The sequence below is a fragment of the Rattus norvegicus genome, chromosome 15, assembly GCF_021556685.1.
Source record: "Rattus norvegicus strain SHRSP/BbbUtx chromosome 15, alternate assembly SHRSP_T2T, whole genome shotgun sequence".
NCBI classification, from domain to species: Eukaryota; Metazoa; Chordata; class Mammalia; order Rodentia; family Muridae; genus Rattus; species Rattus norvegicus.
Window position 1 is genome coordinate 54,090,961 of NC_141548.1, and position 26,171 is coordinate 54,117,131.

Consider the following 26,171-nt stretch of genomic DNA (forward strand, 5'->3'; position numbering starts at 1 on the left):
CAGAAAGACAAGAAGAGCCTTCCAGTAGGATGCGGCTGAAAACTAAAGATCTCAGTTGTATTCTGAACTGTTTGCAGAAGGCACCTGATAACCCAAAGATGAAAAGCATGCTGGGTAAGTGTGACAAAGGAAGCTGGACCTTCGCTGGGGGCGGTCATCTGCAAAGTTTCCCCTTGGGTTGCCAAGGTGAAGGGGGCCTTTCGAGAGTAGAACAAGTCAGAAACACAGTGAAAACTGCTCTGGCCTCCAGACGAGGATGAGACAGGCCCAAGACTCGCATTTGCTACAATTAATCAGAAACAATCCCAGTGCCTGGAAGACTGAAGCAGAAAGACTGCCAGGAGTTTAAGACTATCCCCCAAGGCACAGCTTGAGGCCCTGTCTCTGAAACAAAACCAAAACTCTGAACTAGGGAATGTAGTGTATGTTCCAGCTGCCATAGTGCAGGCATCTTGCACAACAACAGGTTTTCCAGATCTCCCCACGTTTAGTTCTTAGCACGCTTGATTTCTCCCTTTGATTTGCAGGTCCAAAGAGATTGCTTCTCATCTTATGGCACATCCATGTTAGTGTCCAACAAACTTAATGGTCTCACTGTAGCCTAATTACATCCTTAAACACCCTGCTTCCACACTCTGGGATGCTGGAGGTTAGGACTTCAACATGTGATCTCAGTGAGGAGGGTTTGGTCCAATGGCAATATACTGCCATTTTTCCTAGTAACTTGAGGTGCAACTTCAGAAAGGCTTTAGCTTCTTAAGCTCTTCAGTGCAGATAAGCCACTGTCTCACTATGAACGTGGATTATTGAAGGCTGGTGAAACAGTTTTGTGGGAGACGGTCTAGCAGAGACAAGCCTCTGGCTTTGACTCCCAGCATCACATACCCCCCCCCCAAAAAAAAAATCTTTTGCTTATTGTGGCTAACGACAAATCTTACTCACTTGACCACTTCTAATTGAGTAAATGGTTTGTGTCTATAGTGTATAATATAACGAGAACGTATTTAGGACATCTTGCTACATCTGTGTATCTCTAGGGCTTTCCCTTATGAAACAGAAAACTACCTATTAAAGAACGTCTGCCAACTATGGCATGTGACTAGTTCCAGCTATTTGGGAGACTGAGGGCTAACCTGGGCTATATCATGAAACACTCATTTCCTCTATCCTCCCAGCAAAACCTCTGCCATTCCTTTCTGTCACATGAGTCTGATATGGGATCATTGATGATCTCTGCCTAGCCTAATTTCTCCAAGCATTCTGCCTCTATTTATATATTTATTTTTTTAGAGCACTGCTCCCAAAGTGGCTTCAACTGATCCTCCCAAGTAATACCTACTGCTGTGTGCCACCATGAACACACCGCTAGATTTTCTCCCCTTCTCTGGGGTGGTTGGGGGTCACACTTGTAACCCAGGCTGGCCTTGATCCCTCTCTTGTTTTGTCCTCTAGAATGAATTAGACATATGAATAAACCATATTTTGTTTCTCCATTAAAAAAAAATACAAGGGGAAAAGATCAAGTAACATATAAAGGCGGACCTATTAGAACAACACCTGATTTTTCAATGAAGACTCTAAAAGCCAAAAAGAACTAGACAGATGTTCACAAACTTTTATAGACCAGAGATGTCAGCCCCAACTACTATACCAGTAAAACTTTCAATCAAAATAGATGTGAAAAGGAAATCATTCCGTGATAAAAACAAAATTTAGTGGTATTCTATCTACAAATCCATCTCTACAGAAAGTATTAGAAGAAAATCTTCAACCTAAAGAAGTTAACCATACCTCAAAAAAGACAAGGAATAAATAATCTCAGACCGATAAAACAAAATACGGACAGGAAAGCACACACTATAACAACAAAATAGCAGGAAACAACACTGTTCATTGATAACCTTCAACACCAATGATCCTACCTCATTGATAACCTTCAACATCAATGATCCTAATATCCCTCAACTCCCCCCTCCCCACAAAAAAAAAACCAGTCAACAGATTGAATTCAAAAATAGAATCCATCCTTCTCCTGCATTCAAGAAAGCATCTTAACATCAAGCATTAAATCACCTCAGGATAGAGGATAAAGATATCCTCAGGATAGAGTGATGGAAAAAGATAATCCAAGCAAATGGACCCAAGAAGCAAGCCAGTGTAACTATTTTAGTATCTGACAGACCAAACCAAAGCTAGGAAAGAACACTATATACTCATCAAGGAAAAAGTCATTGAGAGGATATTGCAATTCTAAACACCTATGCCCCAAACACAAAGGTACCCAAGCATAAAAGAAACATCAGCTTTAATCTCCTATTGGCCCTCGCCTGGTACTGTGATAACTTCACTATCCCACGGCTCTTCAGCAGACCGATCACCCAGACGAAAATCTAAACAAATGCCAAAGCTAAACAGCTTTATAAATGAAATTGATCTAGCAGATATTTACAAAACGTTTCACCCAAACACAAATAAGTATTCCTTCTTCTCAGCACCTCGTGGAACTTTGTCCAAAATTGGCCCACTTACTCTGAATCATATCTGATCCTATGGATTAAAGATGGATATTAATAACAGAAACAATAGAATGCTTACAAACTCATGGAAAATAAATAACTCAGTACTGAATGAAAAATGACTCCAGAAAAAAATGTTAAACTTTCTAGACCTGAATAAAAATGAAAACCCAGTGAAGGCAGTTCTAAGAGGAAAGTTCACAGCTCTACATAATTGCGTTAAAAAAAAATCGAGCAATCTCATATTAGTAACTTAATGGCATACCTGAAAGCTCTAGAAGGAAAAGAAATAACACCCAAAAGGTAGCAAGAAATAATCAAACTCAGAGCTAAAAATCAATTAAACAGAAACAAACAATAACAGTAAAAATCCATACAAAGAATCGATGAGAGTTTGTTCTTTTTTTTTTAATTGGACATTTTTTATTTACATTTCAAATGTTATTCCCTTCCCCAGTTTCCCATCCATAAACCCCCTATTCCATGCCCCGCTTCTTCTATGAGAGCTACCCCCACAACCACCCATGCCTTCCTGCTTCCCTACCCTGACATCACCCTACACTGGAGGGGAGGGAGTGTCCAGCTTTGGCAGGACCAAGGATTTCTCCTCCCATTGGGGCCCAACAAGGCCATCCTCTGCTACGTATGCACTTGGAGATACAGGTCTGTCCATATGTACTCTTTGGATGGTGGTTTGGTCCTTGGGAGCTCTGTTTGGTTGGTATTGTTGTTCTTAGGGGGTTGCAAACCTCTTTAGCTCCTTCAATCCTTCATCTCCTCCAATGGGGACCCCATTCTCAGTTCAATGGTTGCCTGCTAGCATTCACCTCTGAATTTGTCATGCTCTGGCAGAGCCTTTCAGGAGACAGCTATATCAGGCTCCTGTCAACATGCACTTCTTGGCATCAGCAATATTATCTGGGTTTGGTGGCTGTATGTATGTAGGCTGGATCCCCATGTTGGGCAGGCTCTGAATGGCCACTCCTTCAGTCTCTGCTCCAAACTTAGTCTCCATATCCCGTCCTGTGAATATTTTTGTTCCCCTTCTAAGAAGGACTGAAGCATCTGCACTTTGGTCGTCCTTCTTCTCCAGCTTCCTGTGGTCTGTGGATTGTATCTTGGGTAATCAGAGCTTTGGGGCTAATACCCACTTATCAGTGAGTGCATACCATGTGCATGTGCTTTGTGTGTGTGTGTGTGTGTGTGTGTGTGTGTGTGAGAGAGAGAGAGAGAGAGAGAGAGAGAGAGAGAGAGAGAGAGAGATTGGGTTACCTCACTCAGGATGGTATTTTCTAGTTCCATTCATGAAGTCATTGTTTTTGATAGCTGAGTAGTACTCCATTGTGTAGATGAACCACATTTTCTGTATCCATTCCTCTGTTGAAGGGCATCTGGGTTCTTTCCAGCTTCTGGCTATTATAAATAAGGCTGCTATGAACATAGTGGAACATGTGTCTTTGTTATATGTTGGAACATCTAGAGTTTGTTCTTAGAGAAAATCAATCAGTAATAAATTCCTTATACTCCACAAAACTGGGAAACATGAAAGAGATGGATAATTACTTTCTTTGTTCTGCTCATTGATAACCTCCAACATCAATGGTCCTAATATGCCCCCCCAAAGCACAGTCAAAAGATTGAATTCAAAAATAAAATTTAGCCTTAATATATACCACCTACCAAAGCTAAATCAAGATAAGATAAGCAATTTAAACAGACCTATACTCCTAGTCAAATACAAGAAGTCATTAAAAGTTTCCCAAGTACGAGAAAACTCAAGGCCAGATGGTGCTAATACAGAATTTTACAAGACTTTCAGAGAGGAATTAACGACAATACTCCCCAAATCATTCTACAAAACAGAAACAGAAGGAACTCTGTCTTTAATTTTATAGGTAGCAGTTACCACACTACTCAACAGGAAAAGAGAATTGCAGTCAAATTCCCATGTAAGAACATAGAGGCAAAATTGCTTAATAAATACTTGAAAACTTTCAACTTTTAAATATTGTTGAAAAACTATGGGGACTTTTGAAGTTGAAGTAAAATGGACTTTCATTATTATATGACCACAAGTCTATCAGAGACAGGGAATGAAATCTGGTGGTTTCAATAAAAATGGCCCCCATCAGCTCATATATTTGAATGCTTAGTCACCGGGGAGTGGTACTGTTTAAGAAGGATTAGAAGGTCTAGCCTGGTTGGAATAGGTGTGGCCTTGTTAGACAAAGTGTGTCACTGGATGGGCTTTGAGATTTCAGAAATCCATGAAAGGCCCAGTTCCTCCCTCCCTCTCTGTCTCTCTCTGTCTCTCTGTCTCTCTCTGTCTCTCTGTCTCTCTGTCTCTCTGTCTCTTTCTGTCTCTCTGTCTCTTTGTCTCTCTCTGTGTTTCTCTCTGCCTCTGTGTCTCTGTCTTTGTCTCTGTACATGTTTCTCTCTGTCTGTCTCTGTCTCTGTGTGTCTGTATCTCTGTGCATGTTTCTCTGTCTCTCTCTGTCTCTGTCTCTGTCTCTCTGTCTCTGTCTCTCTCTGTCTCTGTCTGTCTCTCTGTCTCTGTCTGTCTCCCTCTCTCTCTCTCTCTCTCTCTCTCTCTCTCTCTCTCTCTCTCTCTCTCTCAATGCAGCTTTAAAGTACTTCCCCAACACCATGCCTGCTACCATGCTCCTTGCTATAATGATAATGGACTAAACCTCTGAAACTGTAAGCAAGTTAAATGTTTTCCTTTATAACAGTTGCCTTGGTCATGGTGTCTCTTCACAGTAATAGAATAGTGACTAAGACAGACAGCCACTGTGGAAAGCTTGAAATATACTTCAAGATACACCTATATCACTCTTAAACATATACCCAAAGGACTCTACATCCTACTGCAGAGACACTTGTCCAGCCCTGTTCATTAATTCATAATAACCAGAAGTTGGAAACACCCTAGATGTCCATCAACAGATGAATAGTTAAAGACACTGTGCTACATTTACCCAGTGAAATTATTACTCAGCTGTTTAAAAGTACATGAGTGGAACTAGAAAAAAATCATCCTCACTGAGGTAACCCAGACTCATAAAACCAAATCTGGTATGTAGTTACTTGTGTATATATTTATCTGTCAAGTCTTCAATAAGCACACTACAGTCCATATTAGCCCAGAGGTTAAGTATTAAAAAGGGAACTAGAGGGGAAGGAAACAAGCCCCTATCCCTAACTCAGAAGCTATCTCCAGCTGAAAACTATCACAAAGGCAAAAGTATGCTTTCTCCAACAGAGTCTCACTGGGTAGACAGAATACACTTAAGGGCAGGCCCCATGCCCAGCAGTAGACGGCCAACACAAAATGAACTCAATCATGTTTTGGAAGGATTATTTTTGTTTTTATTTTTGATTTGTTTTGGTTGTTTTGTTTTGTTTTTTGTCTCACAGTGCTTTGTCTGGGCTTTCTTTACAGATGCTTTATTTATATACTATGGTTTAATATTTTATGATTATGGGATTTCTATGTGTGTCTCAGCATCTGTATGTGATTTTGTTTTGCTTTTGCATCTCTTTTTTTCTGTTTGTTTTGTCATATTCTGGTTCATTTGTCTTTATTCAATCTTATTTTATTTACTTTTTACAGATACCTGTTGTATTCTAATAAAGGAAATAATGGGTGAGTGAGAAGTGGAGAGGATCTGGGATGAGTTGTGGGTAAGGAATCAATAATCAGAAAATATTATATAAGAAATCCATTTTCAATAAGGAAATGGTATTACTAATTACCAATGCTTTGTCAAACCCAGAGGTCAACTCTCAGTTCCCATCTTCCTTTCCTCCAGCACACTGAACATATTGGTCCATGCCTCTTTCCCCAGGTTTCATGACACCATGGATCCTAGTTTTCAATTCCACATGAGTAACTATTTATTCATTTTTCTTTTTGATTATGAAAAGTCTGACTAGATAAGAAAGTCTGCAGAGGGGTTGGGGATTTAGCTCAGTGGTAGAGCGCTTGCCTAGGAAGCGCAAGGCCCTGGGTTCGGTTCCCAGCTCCACAAAAAAAAAAAAAAAAAAAAAAAAAAAAAGAAAGTCTGCAGAATAGTAGAAGGGACTTCCATGTCAACTTAACTCATGACCAACTTTGTTCCCTCTGTCCTCTACCCAACTCCCCCTCAAGTTATTTTCAAGTCCCAGACATATTATGACACTCATTTTATGCATTTTAAAATAAGGATCCTTTCAAAAAAACATAACATACTATTGTTAGCAACCATCACCCCTTGTTAACATTTTTAATATGATCAAATATTAACAGTTGCTTTCTTTGCTGGCTCTCTTATTAGAGATGTTAGAATTTCAGGCTATGTCCAAAGTTTTCCCCTCTTTTTGTATTCTGTCCACGAGTGGCTGTACCCAATAATAAGCCTCTGGGTGCGATTAGTATATTCATGAATCCTCTGGGTTCTGTCTGCTATATTCAATGGTTAGGCTTAAATTTCTAACGCTAACTTAAAATTTAATATGGCAAAACGAGATCCCTTGCTCTTATCCCACCTTATCTCAAAAACTGCTCCAGTCTTATTCACCCTAGAAAGCAGCATCTCCACTTGTAAGTCCGCAAAACTGTGGGGGGTTTTCCTGGTTTCTTGATTTACCTTCTAACTCTCATGTATCAGCTGCTACATTCTCTACTGCTTTTCTCCACTTTCTCCATAGTAAAACAGTTTTTACTGGACACACATTTGCTCAGAATTAAAAGTTCTATTTCTCTGACTCTCTTGCAGCTAAATGTGGACTACTGTGTCAGTGGTACATGCAAAAGACAGGCCTGAGATCAGAGTCCATGTCTCCACATATTCACTCACAATAACTGTGTTTACCACACTGAAGTGGAAGTTTCTGGATATATCAGGTAATACAGACTCACATGTTGTTTTGCTGAGGCAAGACCCATGGGAGGACATATGATGTTTGGAGAGAGTAGGACTCAACAGACAGTGATGTGCTTGCATAGCTACCTTTGCAACACTTCTTTGGTCTCCAGTCTATCTTTCCTGATCTTACTTCATTGAGTGAGGCATAGCAGAGAACTTCTCCTGGCATCCTGGCTGGTCCTGGTTGCTCCTGCTAACTTGGTGGAGGCCTGATGGTTTCTGCTGGATCATGCCACCATTGCTTATTCCTGTTTGGTATTCTGACACTACTGAACTGGACTGCTGTTAGACTGACAAATGAGGATTGGAATTATTCCAAGGAACTACTTCTAAACAGGTCCACATCCCCTTGTCCTTTTTAGCATCTTTTCTCTCCTACCTTTGGACAGTGGGTTAGAAATGGGGAGGATTGAAACACTTGAGAATCCTTATTAAAAGTAGATTTTTAAAATCTATGCCTACAATGTACCTTTTACATTATTGGACTCAATTTTATACAACTAGTTCTAATGGATCTAAGAGTAAGTCTGTGTACCTGCTTTATGAAATTCATAGGCAAATGGATGGAACTGGAAAATATCATACTGAGTGAGGTAACCCATTCACAGAAAAACACACATGGTATGCACTCACTGAAGTGGCTATTAGCCCAAATGCTTGAATTACCCTAGATGCACAGAACACATGAAACTCAAGAAGGATGACCAAAATGCAGATGCTTCACTCCTTCTTTAAAGGGGGAACAAGAATACCCTTGGGAGGGAATAGGGAGGCAAAGTGTAGAACAGAGGCTGAAGGAATGCCCATTCAGAGCCTGCCCCACATGTGGCCCATACATATACAGCCACCAAACTATATAAGATGGATGAAGCAAAGAAGTGCAGGCCAACAGGAACCTGATATAGATCTCTCCTGAGAGACACAGCCAGAATATGGCAAATACATAGGCGAATGCCAGCAGCAAACCACTGAACTGAGAACAGGACCCCCGTTGAAGGATTCAGAGAAAGGACTGAAAGAGCTTGAGGGGGCTTGAGACCCCATATGAACAACAATGCCAACCAACCAGAGCTTCCAGGGACTAAGCCACTACCCAAAGACTATACATGGAATGACCCTGGGCTCCAACTGCATAAGTAGCAATGAATAACCTAGAAAGGGCACCAATGGAAGGGGAAGCCCTTGGTCCTGCCAAGACTGAACCCCCAGTGAACAGGATTGTTGGGGGGAGGGCGGTAATGGGGGGAGGAAGGGATGGGGAACACCCATATAGATGTGGATGGGGAGGGGTTAGGGGGATGTTGGCCTGGAAACCGGGAAAGGGAATAACAATTGAAATGTAAATAAGAAATACCCATTTAATAAAGATGGAGAAAAAAAAGAAATAGTAAAAAAAAAAAAAGAGTAAGTCTGTGCTACTTGATAGAAATACATTCAGGAACTTGAACCCAAAACAATCCACATACAATTTTCAAGTAGTCACAGGTGATGACTATTCTTGACTGTGCATTTGACTACACCTAAAATTAAACTAAAACTCAAAAATAGAGGACACACCTGTAAGGGATTCTTGCATAATTTGAAGTAGAAAGATCCACTTCTATTCTAGATATTTGAGGTAAGAAGAGATACCTTTAATATAGATCATTTGTGCTGAAAAAACCCACCTCTTATCTGGGCCACACATTCTGCTAGAAGCCTATATACATGGAAGAAGAACGCTTTTGCTCTTTGCCTGCTTGCTCTCAACTTGCTAGCAAGTCCATTCCTTCACTGACATTAGAGCCTACTTCTTCAGGATTCCAGAATCCCAAATACTAACAATCAGCTGCAGTCTTGTGCACTGAGCAGCTACTGAGGTCTGGAATTTGTCATTCAAAGCCAGTTGTTAGATTAGCTGGACTGCAGCCTGTGTGTAAGCTCTTCTTATAAATGCCCTTTCTAAATATAGTTAGAGATTCACTCTGTAAGTTCCATTACTTTAGGGAACTCTAACTAACACGGTGCCTCTATCTGGTAGGTGTTAAAACCTAAAGTCAATGAGATATGAGTAAAGTATGTTGAGAGCTTCCAAGAATGTTTTCTCCCTCCTCATAGAGTTCCATAGAGAAAGATCCAATACTGTACCATAAAACTACATAGGCCACAGTTTCATGCACATCTTGACCCCAGTCTTCAGATGAAACAGACATGAAAAAGAGAACAAAGCCAAGAAAACCTCAAAGAAATGGAGTCCTGCCTGGTCCCTATCGACCCCCAGACTTTTCCATAATACAGGTTGCTAAATCCTATAGTATTCAAACCACTTTGGATTTTTTTCTGCTACTTGAAACTTCTCAGTGTCAAATGCCTAGGACATAAAAATTCGTAGATACTTCCAGTTCTTTTAGGACAAGGCACTAAACACTAGAGGCTTTGGGTGCTAAAGTTTGTGAACTTTGGCAGAGAACTGGAGAATAATACATCTAGTTGTATATTCAAACAGAACAGTACCCCAAAATTCTATTTGTGCCTTAAGTTCTACAATAACATCATTGTTTCTGATTGTATTTAGAGTTCACTTCATTTCCACCTCTCACCCTCCCTCTGCCCTTATCCCTTTATCAGACCAGAACACAGAAGATGAATTCCCAGAATAAGCAAACAGGATGAGTCTTCATGTCTGTAGCAGCCCTACCATGCCAGGCCCTTAGGACAGTTCGATGTGAAGGGGCTTGTCAACCCCCGGAGGATAAAACTCATAGTGGGCCTGTCCTATCAGGCCTCTGAAATTGACCTTTTCTGTCCTACAGTGGTAAATGAGACTTAGGATCCTGTTAAGTCCCAAGCCCTGAGGTACAAGAGCATTGTTTGCTCTATCATCATAAACACTGAAACCAAGGCTTGGAAATTTTGAGAAATTTGCCCAAAGATTCATAGCAATACCTTGGTCAACTTTAAATGTCCTTTTATTAATACATAGGGTTATATATTAAAGGATTTCAAAATCGGTGACTCAGAGGTCAGTGTGTTCTGCCATCCTGGTTACTACCACAGGGAGAGATAATGACACATGTTCCAATTGAGGACCACATGGAAAGGGGACACGGAGTTAGTAAGACTGTGTTGCTTTGCTCTCTTCTCTTCTACTTGTGCCCTGAATAGATGGAGTAAAGTATCTACAGTCATATATGTCTGAGCCAGAGAAAACTGCAGAAGATAGCCACAAAGTCAAGGTGAGGACTCTGACCATTGGGATGCATCTAGATTGGGGACTCTCCACAGTGAGAGAAAACTCTGCCTCTCTAGAAGTAGCTCGTGTCCTTTTTATTCAGTACATCTGTAATTTTTGGTTGCCAAGGAAATGACAAAGCCAGTTCTCAAGGTCTCAGCTGTCTTCCCTGGAACTTGCAAGACGTGCCTCTTGTTCAGTCTAATAGTTTGTTTTGATTTTTATTTATTTCCTTGGAAAACTGCGCTAGTGTCCAAAATGGGACAAAGTTCCCCATTTGGAAAAGAAAAAAGGGACCATCAGTTGACCCTGCAGCAGGGAGTCTACCAAAAGAGCAGCCCTTATTCTCTTCTGTTCTTTACTGATCTTGAAGGTAGGCAAAAAGAGGGAGAACAGTCAAGTTAAGAGTCACACTGGGGCCCCTGAGGCCTGGAATGTTCTTTCCCCAACTCCTTGTAAACTGTACTTTTTTTACTCTTTATCTCAGGCTAAATGTCATCCATATGGAGTGGCCTTTCTAGTCTACTGTGGACACCCCTATGACAATTCTCTGCCCACCCCTGCATGATCCCAGATATTTGGCCAACTGTTACACCGGATCTTCCCATGAGAATGTTTGTGGAAAAGATTTACACTTAAACCTGTAGACTTTAAGTAATCCAGATTGCCTTCCTTAATGTGCCCAAGCTTTGTCTAGTCAGGTGTAAACACTAAATAAATGCCTGGCCTCCCCTGAGCAAGGCAGGAGTTCCCAAAAGATGGTCTTTAAGTTTCATCTGAGACACAGGCTTTTCCTTTTTCCACAGTAGAGTGTATTTGCCAGCTGTGGTTCTTCCCCAACCCTCAGGCTCCAGCCTTTCCCAGGGGACTGTGGGTCTCCAGGGCCTCCATAATCGCTGAACTACTTCAGATATGAATTTACAGGCCATTGAGCTTGTGTCTCTGGAAAGACACATTAGCATCATTCTTTACCTTTGTCCTTGGTCTTGTCCTTCTGAGACTCACTCATTCCTAGGCACGGCATTTTATTCAGATTTCCTCTGTGAGATGTAGCTTCTGTAAGGCCAGAAGTCTGATGCCCTTTTCCTGCTTCTGTCCTTGCTGGCATAGTTTCCATCCTAAATGCTAAAAGCTTGCTCTGGGGCTTGATACTAGTGATAGGATGGGAAGAACAAAGTGGGTGCTGGCGGGACATCTATAGGTCAGCAGCAGTGTGTCCTCAAACGGATTTGGAGGCCCCTGGTCACTTCCACTGTCCCTTGCTAGTGTGAGCAGCTTTGCTGTAAAGTGTGGACTATGGGCTGTGGACCCACCATGATACGCTGCCTTACTCAGGGCCAACTGTGAACCATGTTGTTGTTGTTGTTGTTGTTGTTGTTGTTGTTGTTATTGTTGTTGTTGAAAATATGGTCTCATTGTGTGGCTCAGGCTAGCCTTGGACTCACAAGCCTCCATTTTTTAGCCATGTCCCACCCCAAACTTGGAGCATGTCCCCATTAAACCTTTGGTTTTAATGAGCTGGTTACACTGGCGTGTAATAGTAATACATAGCCAGCTAGTACACTAGCCCATCCTAGAAGTGTTGGGCACCTAGAAAAGCTGGTGGATCTTGGTTGAGTGAAGAATGGCTAAAGTTCTCCAAGAGACTTGGAGATGAACTGGGGGATTCCTATGTGCAAATTAGCATTCTGATGAGTATGAGAGCGCTGTGTTAAGTGTTCACAGCCCAGTTGGTGAGATTGGTTCAGTGGGTAAGCAAGCTTGCAGCCAAGCCTGACAGCCTAACAACCTGAGTCCCATGTCCAGGAAGGTGACAGATTCGGTACAGTTGTGGTAGAAGGAGTGAACTTACTACTTCAGGTTGTCCTCTGTTCTCTACATGTACAGTGTGGCAGGCATGCACCCATACATACATACATACATACATACATACATACACATACAAAAATACATACATATATACATACATACATATACACACACAATAAATACATACATACATATACACACACAATAAATACATACATACATACACACACAATAAATAAATAAATACATACATACATACACACACAATAAATAAATAAATAAATAAATAAATAAATAAATAAATACATGCATACATACATACAATTTGTTTCTTCCTAGCTATGAAGAGATAGCACTTAAATCCAATAAGAGAGCTTGAGTCACAAACAGGAACATATACTGGCACATACATTCACAGAGAGAGAAATTAATGCACAAAAATAACAAGTGTTGGCAAGGATGTGGAGAAGTTAGAATCTCACACATTGCTGGTGAAACACAAAATGCTACAGTTACAATGAAAAACAAGCTCATAGTTTCTCAAAAAGTATATCGTATGGTTAACCTATAATCCAGCAATTCTACCCCTAAATATGCTCTTAAAAATGAGTGCACATGTCCTCACAAAACTGTAATTGAATGTTCATAACAGCATCATCATTAGGTGTCCAAAAGCTGGTCACAGTCTAAATGGCCTTGAACTGATGAGCAAACAGGATTCCCATACAATGGAGGGTATCCATTTGTTATCCAACAAAACAAGGGGAAAATACTGATCTGAGCTAAAATGTGGATAACCCTTGAAACTATTCTTTCATTAAGTGAAACCAAACACACAAGGCCACATGTTACATGATGCCATTTTTACAAAGGCAAATCCATATAGATAGAAAGTAGACTGTTAGTTAACAGTCACTGAAGGGCTGCTCATAGATTAGGGTCACTGGGGGAAGTGAAAAAATGTTCTGAAATTCTATACTAGCAATGATTTCATAACTCTGTAAGCATGCTGAAGCCTTGGGACTGTACACTCCTTTGAAGAGACTCCTCCATCTGTGTGGGATGTGGTCATTGACACAGGTTTCTGGTGTGCCTTTCGGCATGTAGATGCATTCGGGTGTTACACCATCCTTAAGACTAGAGTCACTGAAGGTTTTATGATTTTTATGGAACTTGCCCTTTCTGTATGTCATAGACTTGAACTGAGAACTCTTGGTCCCAAACCACCCACCCTTTGTGGAAGTTTTTGCCCAGAGAACCACAGCTGATAGCAAATGATACACATGGCTGCTACAAAAGCATAACCCTCCCACTCTGTGGTTTCCTGGGGAAACACTAAAGACTGTCCTTAACCACAGAAGCCCCTCTGCTCTCCACCCTCACAGACATGTGCAGCCATTGATGGTTTCACTTCCATCTCTGACACCTGCTCCAGGCATCTATTTTCTGTCTATTCCTACACATCTTTGGGATTTGCAAGAGAAGCCATTGGCATATCTCTCCAAGGACACCCTGAAGAAGAACTTGAAGAAGAGAAAATAGAAATACATTGGGGTGTTTTGCCCATGTGCTACACTCAAATGGGGCTGTTTTATTTCCCCAGGCCAAGAGATTCTGGCATCAACCTTGACCTCTGAGGCTTCGTGGAGTCTATGTGAGTCTGACCTGCCAAAAGCACTTGGCCCACCTGGAGGATGATGGACCCTGATATGACAGGAGGAAGGTGTCTACTTTTTCAATAAGAGGTTTAAGGAGAAGAGAAGTGAAGGCTTGCCTGGCTTCTATCTCACAGACCCTATGTGAGCTCAGTTGGAGCCATGGGAGCCTGCTTCTCACAGAGGAAGGATGCAGAAGCATGATATAGGAAAAGTCCCCAGGTTGGCACAGAACTACTGAAGCCCACCACAGAAAGAGGGTCATAGAGTCCCAGATATCCATTGTCAGAACAGCATATTTTTTTGAAACAAACAAACAAAAAAAAAAAACAGTAACTACAGCTTCGACTCCTTAGAAGGAAGGGCAAAGGAGAGGAGGGATAGAGGGAGGGACTGTGTGAGGAAGGATCAGGAGTGGAAGGCAGCCATTGATCAAGATGTAAAGTGAATGAATGAATGAATGAATAATAAATAAATAAATAAATAAATAAATAAATAAATAAATAAATAAATGAAAAAAGAGAAAGCAAGTCCTAAATTCCCATTCTCTATGTTATTTGGAGAGAGCAACAGAAGCCCAGAATTCTATGAGGGAGTTAATCTTGCATCATCTTCTGAGGTACGAATGAGTCTGTGGAGTACCCCCGAACAACATGCAAGAGGACGGTCAAATTTATCAGAAATATTCCTGAAAGGTGAGAGAGAGACCCAACCGCCTGGTCAGGTGGGCACTCCTGAGGCTGCAGAGCGGAAGAGACCACCAACACTGCTCACCCCTGCCCACATCCCTGGCCCAAGAGGAAACTGTATAAGGCCTCTGGGCTCCCGTGGGGGAGGGCCCAGGAGCGGCAGGACCCCTGCCTGAGACACCGCTGGAACCTGAAGGAAACAGACCGGATAAACAGTTCTCTGCACCCAAATCCCGGATAAACAGTTCTCTGCACCCAAATCCCGTGGGAGGGAGAGCTGAACCTTCAGAGAGGCAGACAAGCCTGGGAAACCAGAAGAGACTGCTCTCTGCACACACATCTCAGACGCCAGAGGAAAAAGCCAAAGACCATCTGGAACCCTGGTGCACTGAAGCTCCCGGAAACGGCGGCACAGGTCTTCCTGGTTGCTGCCGCTGCAGAGAGCCCGTGGGCAGCACCCCACGAGCGAACTTGAGCCCCGGGACCACAGGTAAGACCAACTTTTCTGCTGCAAGAAAGCTGCCTGGTGAACTCAAGACACAGGCCCACAGGAACAGCTGAAGACCTGTAGAGAGGAAAAACTACACGCCGGAAAGCAGAACACTCTGTCCCCATAACTGACTGAAAGAGAGGAAAACAGGTCTACAGCACTCCTGACACACAGGCTTATAGGACAGTCTAGCCACTGTCAGAAATAGCAGAACAAAGTAACACTAGAGATAATCTGATGGCGAGAGGCAAGCGCAGGAACCCAAGCAACAGAAACCAAGACTACATGGCACCATCGGAGCCCAATTCTCCCATCAAAACAAACATGGAATATCCAAACACACCAGAAAAGCAAGATCTAGTTTCAAAATCATATTTGATCATGATGCTGGAGGACTTCAAGAAAGACGTGAAGAACTCCCTTAGAGAACAAGTAGAAGCCTACAGAGAGGAATCGCAAAAATGCCTGAAAGAATCGCAAAAATCCCTGAAAGAATTCCAGGAAAACATAAATAAACAAGTAGAAGCCCATAAAGAGGAGACACAAAAATCCCTGAAAGAATTCCAGGAAAACATAAATAAACAAGTAGAAGCCCATAGAGAGGAGACACAAAAATCCCTGAAAGAATTCCAGGAAAACACAATCAAACAGTTGAAGGAATTAAAAATGGAAATAGAAGCAATCAAGAAAGAACACATGGAAACAACCCTGGATATAGAAAACCAAAAGAAGAGACAAGGAGCTGTAGATACAAGCTTCACCAACAGAATACAAGAGATGGAAGAGAGAATCTCAGGAGCAGAAGATTCCATAGAAATCATTGACTCAACTGTCAAAGATAATGTAAAGCGGAAAAAGCTACTGGTCCAAAACATACAGGAAATCCAGGACTCAATGAGAAGATCAAACCTAAGGATAATAGGTAGAGAAGAGAGTGAAGACTCCCAGCTCAAAGGACCAGTAAATATCTTCAACAAAATCATAGAAGAAAACTTCCCTAACCTAAAAAAAGAGATACCCATAGACATACAAGAAGCCTACAGAACTCCAAATAGATTGGACCAGAAAAGAAACACCTCCCGTCACATAATTGTCAAAACACCAAACGCACAAAATAAAGAAAGAATATTAAAAGCAGTAAGGGAAAAAGGTCAAGTAACATATAAAGGGAGACCTATCAGAATCACACCAGACTTCTCGCCAGAAACTATGAAGGCCAGAAGATCCTGGACTGATGTCATACAGACCCTAAGAGAACACAAATGCCAGCCCAGGTTACTGTATCCAGCAAAACTCTCAATTAACATTGATGGAGAAACCAAGATATTCCATGACAAAACCAAATTTACACAATATCTTTCTACAAATCCAGCACTACAAAGGATAATAAAGGGTAAAGCCCAACATAAGGAGGCAAGCTATACCCTAGAAGAAGCAAGAAACTAATCGTCTTGGCAACAAAACAAAGAGAGTGAAAGCACACAAACATAACCTCACATCCAAATATGAATATAACGGGAAGCAATAATCACTATTCCTTAATATCTCTCAATATCAATGGCCTCAACTCCCCAATAAAAAGACATAGATTAACAAACTGGATACGCAACGAGGACCCTGCATTCTGCTGCCTACAGGAAACACACCTCAGAGACAAAGACAGACACTACCTCAGAGTGAAAGGCTGGAAAACAACTTTCCAAGCAAATGGTCAGAAGAAGCAAGCTGGAATAGCCATTCTAATATCAAATAAAATCAATTTCCAACTAAAAGTCATCAAAAAAGATAAGGAATGACACTTCATAATCATCAAAGGAAAAATCCACCAAGATGAACTCTCAATCCTAAATATCTATGCCCCAAATACAAGGGCACCTACATACGTAAAAGAAACCTTACTAAAGCTCAAAACACACATTGCACCTCACACAATAATAATGGGAGATTTCAACACCCCACTCTCATCAATGGACAGATCATGGAAACAGAAATTAAACAGTGATGTCGACAGACTAAGAGAAGTCATGAGCCAAATGGACTTAACGGATATTTATAGAACATTCTATCCTAAAGCAAAAGGATATACCTTCTTCTCAGCTCCTCATGGTACTTTCTCCAAAATTGACCATATAATTGGCCAAAAAACGGGCCTCAACAGGTACAGAAAGATAGAAATAATCCCATGCGTGCTATCGGACCACCACGGCCTAAAACTGGTCTTCAATAACAATAAGGGAAGAATGCCCACATATACGTGGAAATTGAACAATGCTCTACTCAATGATAACCTGGTCAAGGAAGAAATAAAGAAAGAAATTAAAAACTTTTTAGAATTTAATGAAAATGAAGATACAACATACCCAAACTTATGGGACACAATGAAAGCTGTGCTAAGAGGAAAACTCATAGCGCTGAGTGCCTGCAGAAAGAAAGAGGAAAGAGCATATGTCAGCAGCTTGACAGCACACTTAAAAGCTCTAGAACACTGGTAAAACCATTCTGGAAATCAGTCTGGAGGTTCCTCAGAAAATTGGACATTGAACTGCCTGAGGATCCAGCTATACCTCTCTTGGGCATATACCCAAAAGATGCCTCAACATATAAAAGAGACACGTGCTCCACTATGTTCATCGCAGCCTTATTTATAATAGCCAGAAAATGGAAAGAACCCAGATGCCCTTCAACAGAGGAATGGATACAGAAAATGTGGTACATCTACACAATGGAATATTACTCAGCTATCAAAAACAACGAGTTTATGAAATTCGTAGGCAAATGGTTGGAACTAGAAAATATCATCCTGAGTGAGCTAACCCAATCACAGAAAGACATACATGGTATGCACTCATTGATAAGTGGCTATTAGCCCAAATGCTTGAATTACCCTAGATCCCTAGAACAAACGAAACTCAAGACGGATGATCAAAATGTGAATGCTTCACTCCTTCTTTAAATGAGAAAAAAGAATACCCTTGGCAGGGAAGGGAGAGGCAAAGATTAAAACAGAGACTGAAGGAACACCCATTCAGAGCCTGCCCCACATGTGGCCCATACATATACAGCCACCCAATTAGACAAGATGGATGAAGCAAAGAAGTGCAGACTGACAGGAGCCAGATGTAGATCGCTCCTGAGAGACACAGCCAGAATACAGCAAATACAGAGGCGAATCCCAGCAGCAAACCACTGAACTGAGAATAGGTCCCCTGTTGAAGGAATCAGAGAAAGAACTGGAAGAGCTTGAAGGGGCTCGAGACCCCAAAAGTACAACAATGCCAAGCAACCAGAGCTTCCAGGGACTAAGCCACTACCTAAAGACTATACATGGACTGACCCTGGACTCTGACCCCATAGGTAGCAATGAATATCCTAGTAAGAGCACCAGTGGAAGGGGAAGCCCTGGGTCCTGCTAAGACTGAACCCCCAGTGAACTAGACTATGGGGGGAGGGCGGCAATGGGGGGAGGGTTGGGAGGGGAACACCCATAAGGAAGGGGAGGGGGGAGGGGGATGTTTGCCCGGAAACCGGGAAAGGGAATAACACTTGAAATGTATATAAGAAATACTCAAGTTAATAAAAAAAAAGAAAGAAAGAAATATTCCTGAAAAACAAGGGAAGAGAAATTGGCCTCCAATTTCCACCAGATGATGTTAGCTGCCTCCTGTACAAAGAGACAGGTAAGGGAAGGACTGGGGAACAATTAATACAAACACAAATTAAGAGAGAATCTAAGTAGTCACAAAGTAGCAGAGGCAAGAAAGAGGTATGGAGAGTGATGGCTAGAGATGTCTTCCATAGATATCTGTCAGTTGATGGGGCTGGTAGGCAGGAGCCTCCTGATGGAAAGAGCAGTTTCACATTGACTTGGTGACATAACTGGAATCTAATCATCAGGAATGGTCAGTCAAACTCAGACTAACGAACAGTCAAATTCACTGGTCTATACATATAAACAAATGACTGTACAAAAATGTCTGTATCACAAAATACAAATGCAAATTCAGCAGAGACTGTGGATTAGTGGCCAAAGGGGTAACAACAGACCACAACACAAAGTCTTGATTTCCTTTTGCTATAAAATTTACTACTGTGTCAACTACAAACACACACATATAAGATACTTGTAGGTTAGAAAATAATGTGATATGTGGATTTTCTGGCTGGGGTAACTGTGTAAGAAAATTCTTTGTTTTTGGAAAGCACATGCTGAAATATTCCAAAAAGGATAGCGTACCTTACCTTACTCTAACAGGATGGAGTTTACGGTGAACAAAATCAAGATTCTGCTATTGAGAAGAGAATGGATGCTGGACCACACAAAGCAAGCACACAGACATTCATACAAAATATTAGTAAGCATTCTTCCCTCAACATAAAATAAGTTAACGTCACCCATGGGAAATGTAGGTATGTTAGCAGAAATGAAAACTTGAGAGGAACTGAAGTTTAAGTATAACAAACAGATCTATGAGGGTTGGACCTAACACAAGGCTAGAACCTTGCCTTAATTACTTAGACATCAGAGCAGGTCAGGGTAGAGCTAATGTCCTCTATCTATCTATCTATCTATCATCTATCTACCTGCCATCTATCTATCATCTATGTATCTATCTTTTTCTGTTTCCTCTCCCTTCTCTCCCTTCACCTATGGATAAATCCCAAACAAAATTTAACTTCATCTGCTCTTAATGGACTTAAGATCAAAAATTTGGAGGTCACACATGGGACAGTCCATTACTAAGTTCCCATGAATGCTACAGAGTCCACATGGATTGGGATGTCAGTTGCCAAGATTAATTTTCAGGGTCCTGAAGACTGCTTTTGCTAAAACTCTGACTTTTACTCTGGGCCTACAGATGTCTCATGAGTAACTTGGAGGAGACTAAAAGATTTTACATCTCTAACTTTAAGCCTGTCTGCATCCTTTGACCTCAACCCTTGAGTCAGATTCTATTTAGTTGTGCATGTTACGTTCAATATGTCTATATTGAACATAATAGAGGGTTAACTCAACCCAAACTTGTTCAACTCCTCTCCCTCTGTCAAGGTTAAAGACACCTATCAACTATTATGACTAAAACACCAGCTCATAACAGGTTAAGAAGGTTATGGAGAGCTTGTAGATCTCCAAAAACACAAGAATATGTGTCTCTACTTTATTACCCTTCTTTTTCCTTTCTTATTCCTACTCTATATTAGTAAGCCTTCAATATGCCTGCCTGAAGGAAAAGACCGATTACAGGAAAAAAAATATATATATATATATTCCTTTTTCCCTCTACTCATTTCTTGGAATTTATGCCTTCCCCACCTGGATATATCCAGTGATATAATACCTATAGCCCAGACTTCTCCCTTGAAATGTCACACTTGTCATCACCATGTGAGTATCTAAACAAATGTCTGAAAACATCTTCAAAAACAAACCCCTAAATAACTCCCAAACATGCTCTTTCTGCAGCCTTCCCCACTCCAATCAATGGCATCTGTAACTTTCCAATGCCCAGGTAAACAGCATTGGGATGTCTAGGATGTCTCCCTTTATCTCATACACACGATCTGATGGGATCTGTTACCAGTGCAGTTCTGAAAACACACAAAGAGCTAAACTCCATCTCATTACCCTTCAGCTCCAATCTCTCTCATCTGACATCCCTGCTTCTACAGTTGACCCTTATTCCGCACTGGAATGTGTTCCCCTGAAATACATGTTTGAAGACCTAGAAAGTGAGATCTCATTTGAGAGTAGAGTATCTGTGGTTATAATCAAGACGAGATGGCTAACTGAAACACGAACCTCTGTAGCAGATGACTAGTGTCTTTACATAGGAGAGGGTTAGAGACATGGCAGCAAGACTATGTGAGGATGGAGACTTAGTTAGCCACAAACCAGGCAATGCAGAAGCTGAAAGTGGCCAGTAGAGCCTCTTCCAGAGTCTTCAGAAGGAGCATAGCTCTACTAACATACAAATTTTAAAAATGATAACCCCCATAATAGAGAACACATTTCTAATGTTTTAAGCTCCTTATTTGTGATCATTTGTTACAATAGCCACAGACAATTATGATTCCTTTCTATAATCTACATCATGAAACCAAGATTAATTGTTTTAGACAAGTTCCATGTACCTTAGACTACTTCAAACTCTATATAACTGAGGGTGGCCTTAAGCTCTTGATTTTCTTATTTCCACCTCTCAAATGTTGCCATTACAGGCCCACACTGCCATGCCCACTTAATGCAATGCTAATAATCAAGTCCAAAGCTTTGTGTACTAGACAAGCCAATCAAGCCCCCGCTGAAGAGCAATCTATTTAAAATGTAATTCTAGACTCGTCTATAATATAAACACCACCAGGACTACCTATATCAAAGTCTTTCTAGCTGCTAATAAACTACCTTTCATCTCCTTCCGTCTTCCCCTCACCTGTTCTATAGCAGTCACCCTGTCTCCTTGCTGTGTCTTGAGCAAGCAAAGCAGTCTCCTACAATGGATCTTTGCTTCTACCTGGAAGGCTCTTCCTCAGCTATCCATGTGACTCCTCCCTCAGCTTCTTCTGGCTTTGTTTGCTGTCATCTTCTGGGTGAGGTATACCTTGGCGACCTTCCTAAAATCATATATACCTTGATAACCTCCCTAAAATCATAGTCAACCACTGTCTTCACTACCAAAATTCCTTCCTCAGCTCTAGCTTTCACACACTATCAATTCCAGTCATAGAACAAACGGCTAACCCATCACTTAAGTCTTTTAACAAAGCTGAAACATAACCCGGACGGAGTAGAAATTCTGTTCTTGGCCATTAAAGAGAGCCAATAGAAGACACACAGTAAACATCTGTTGACTGGATGAGTGAGAATGAATGGAAAGGCTTCTGTCCAGGCAAAAGTAGATTCTTAACAACAGGCATCTTTTAGGGGAAAACAATTCTCCTGCTAGTGACTTCTGAAGTTTGAATTCCATGGTCAATTTATTTCCAAACCATATTCCCCAAATCCAATTTAAGCTGAGATCCTCCCAAGTCAATTAGATGAGGCTTAAATTAGAAAAGGTATATAAATTCAGCTGACACTGCTGTTGGCACAGTCCAGGTGCCTGATAAATTATTTCTCCTCTTCTTTGCAGTAACTAGAGGATTTGAATATCCTGGAGGAATGGGCTGCAGATTTCTCTCATATGAGTTATAGGAATATTTATTGACAGAGGCTAATGGTCTGGGGTCCCACGCTGTTCCAGGAGCTGCCCCTTCCAGACATGAGGGTAAGTAATGATGTAGCAACGTGGTGACCTTATGGAGTGACAGTGTTACAACGATGCCTTCTGCAGCCAATAATCCTCTCTGTGTGTTACAATTTTAACTACTGATGTCCTTTTCTTACCTCTCAGTAGCCTCTGGAAATCTGTGTCATTGCACCACACAAAAATAAGAAGAACTAGAGGAAATAAAAGCCAGATTGTTAACCATCACATTCCATACCTCTTCCTACTCACAGGTTGGTTCAATCTTATCAGAGGGACTTAGCTTTCCAGATGTGTCTACCCTTAGTGCAGAGACACATGTATTTCTTAAAGCAGAACCTGGGTGCTGACATTTGCCCCTACTCAGCTTTCTCTTTTCTTTTGACTTTGCATTGAAATCCTAACGTGTTTCTCTGCAGGGCACCTTCCAGTAAGTTCGTGGCTATAATATTGGTGAAATACAAACCACATCCTGGAGTCTTGAAAGGAAGCAAGAACACATTTGAAAGTGTCTAGAGAGGAGGCTGGAGATGACTTGGTGGGCAAGCTGGTTTGCAGAGCAAGCATGAGGCTCTGAGTTTGGATTGCCAGTGTCCATGTAAAATCTGACAACAGCAGTGCACCCCAACAAAGGCATGTTCCAGAGACTCACGGGTCAGCTAGTCTCACCAAAACAGTGAGCTCAAGGTTCAGTGAGAGACCTCATCTCTTTGTTAGGTGTAGAGCAATTGAAGAAGACACCCAAACATCAAACTCTGACTTCTTTAATCACCTGTGTGGGCAAGCTTACTGGCATGCACATAAGTATGCACATATGCACATGCATGCACACACACTCATACACATATACATACATACATGCACATACACATGCATACATGAAAGAAAACTCCTAAGGAGATAGATATTGCAAGTGAGAAGGCCTCTTACTCTTCTGTACATGGTATCTCATTAGATCCCCTCAAGAGATGGACATCGCAAGATGTAGATAAGAAAACTACAAACAACTTATTCTCAGAAAGTGCAACTAGGTCACTGTGTCTAGCATGGCAAATTCCCACAAACCTGGCTTAAAGAGACAGAAGCTCATCCTCTTGCCCTTCTGGAAACCCAAAGCCTGGGTCCTTGTTGAGGTAAAAAAGAAAGGGCATGCACCGTGACCAGTTCCCATGCCACGTTTTCTCTCCTGGGCTCCCTCGGACCCAGGCGGTCCACAAGCTGCTCCAGCATGGCACTCTGCCATGCCGCCCTGCCCTCACTCACAGTTCCCTTGTGGGTTGCCACCATGCCAGGCATATATATCCCAATTCCATGGTGGGTCCAGTGCATCCTGCCACCACACACTCTATTGAACCACTACAATTAGGTCACCACATGAAAGAACACACCACACAATAACCGCTGGTCCAACTGATAAGATATATTTTGCCCATCTAGACAGCACAAAATCCTGTACACACCCATCCCTTAAAAACAGTCATAGTCTATGCACAGAGAAGAATCTGAACATCTGCCGCCATGTTCTCGCAGCTCCTCTTTCTTGCTCCAGCTCCTTCTCTCCTGCTTCTCCCTCTCTTCTAAAACCTCTATTCCCGCCTCCCTTTCTTCCCGTCCAATGACAGGCCTCATTTTATCTTGTCTGCCTTCACCTGTATAATGATATCAACCTACAGATCCTAGCATGAAAGTTTTGACTCAACGGAGTCATTCATTCACTTTCATTCATTTGTTGAGCAGATACTTACTGAACGTCTTTCACACATTATGAGGACTGAAGTTTCTGGGAGCTCCTGAGAGAATCCTTCCTTGTATCTCTCCTAGTCACTAGCCAGCAATCCCCAGATTCCTTCCAATCCCAGCCTTGCTATACCTCACAGCCTCCCTCCCTTCTATTAACTTATTAACATACTACTCGTTGAGCCTATAGCTTAAATAAAACTCTTGGCTGATCAAATCTATGCTGATTGGTTTATGTCAACCTAGCATAAGCTGGCATCATTTGGAAAGAAGAACCTCAACTGAAAACCTGCCTCCATCAGGTGGGCCTGTGGGCGTATCCATGGGTCATCTCTTTTCTTGATTAATGATTGGGGTCCATGGTCCTCTCCTTGGGCTGGTGGTCCTGGGCTCTATAAAAAAAGCAGGCCGTGTAAGCTATGTAGAGGAAGCCAGTAAGCAGCACCCCTCTGTGGTCTCTATTTCAGTTCCTGCCTCCAGGTTCTTGCTCTGACTTCCCTCAAAGATGGAGAGTGACTTTTGTAAAATGAAATAAACCCTTTCCGCCCCTAAGCTGGTTTTGGTCAGTGTTTTACCACATCAAGAGAAAACGAATGACTCTTTGACTTCCTTACATCTCCGAAGACCCTATTTCCTAATAAGGTCATATTCTCTGGATAATGACTCTGACATGTCATGGGACCATACAACCCACTGTAGCCACTAAGGAGGTGGGAAACCTGCAGCTCAGACCCAGCTCTGAGTACAACATTCTAAAGCATGTAGCCTTCCCTGGTTCTCCCAGCAGAGTAGGACAAGCCACTCTGGATGTGTCACTGGCATAGCAGCAAGTGCTTCTTCCCATGTCGTCTTTCCCTGAGAGAAAAGACTGGCTTTCCTTAATTGACCTAGATTCAAATGGAATGTAAAAGTCTCTCTCGTAGATGCTCCATTATGAACTTCCTAGTAAAGTAGATGGGTGGCTGTCCTAATGCACTCTGACTCTAAGTTGAAACTGTCCTGAGAAGTGTCACACCCTGCATCAAAGCTTCCAGGAACAGCACCCAGAAACACATTGCATTTGTAAGGATAGGGTTTGGAGTTGTGTGGAACACACACCCATGATCTCACAATCCTCTGTAACTGTGAGAATGCTATGGTGCACTGCACAGTAGGCAGTAACTCAGTACATCTGGGTTGTCAAGCCCTGGACATCTCAGAGAAAAGTGTGGCCCTTCTCTGCTCCTGGACGATATCAGCTAAACCTCTGGTACACTGTACCTGGAAAGTCTGTTTACCTGGGAGCCACAGATACTTGATGCTAACAATGCGATTGATGCTTAGGGCCTTGGACCATGAGTTTCACTGTGATGTCTTCAGGGGCTGAGTAAGGGTCATCTCATTAGCAGTGTGCCATGCCTGAACACTCCCTACCTTAAAAACAAAATCTGTAAGCTAGAGAAATGGTTCAGTGGTTAAGAGCACTGACTGCTCATACAGAGGACCTAAGTTCAGTTCCCAGCACCCACATCAGGCAGCACACAACCACTTTGTAACTCCAGATCCATGAGATGTGATGTCCTCTCATGACTTCCAGGGTACTATACTCATATGTACGTACTCACACCGTAGACACACAATTAAAAGTAAAATAAAACATCTTTTTAAAGAAAATCTAGAGACCATGGCTCAGGTGAGCTTCCCTCTTGTCAATACTTCCCACATCATTTACACATTGTTGCTGGGAGAATTAAGCCTTGCCCACATTTCTTTACTAAAGAAAGAACTGGAGGGCAGTGGCCTCCCCTCTTTTCTGCTGCTATTAATTGGTATTTTTCTGCCACAACCACAACCTGGTTATGGTTCTGCCATAAACCACAACCACTGCTCTGAGGCTAACAACTACGTTCTGATGGGATCTGAGGCCAGATCCCCAG

General features: G+C 41.8%; 1 protein-coding gene across 9 annotated transcripts in view; it reads right to left on the reverse strand.

The window, feature by feature from the left end:
- Positions 1-26,171, reverse strand: part of Cysltr2 (cysteinyl leukotriene receptor 2) — a 111,152-nt gene that overhangs the window by 59,824 nt on the left and 25,157 nt on the right. For 3 of the 9 annotated variants that reach the window (XM_087584857.1, XM_087584856.1, XM_087584863.1), the window contains exon 2: positions 24,549-24,647. The exons of 2 other annotated variants lie outside the window; for them this stretch is intronic. The gene's annotated coding sequence lies outside the window, so the exon portion shown is untranslated. Of the gene's footprint in view, positions 1-3,788; positions 3,930-24,548; positions 24,648-26,171 lie in introns of all 9 variants that reach the window. 4 more of the 9 variants (XM_087584860.1, XM_087584859.1, XM_087584862.1 and 1 more) reach the window with 2 other exon arrangements.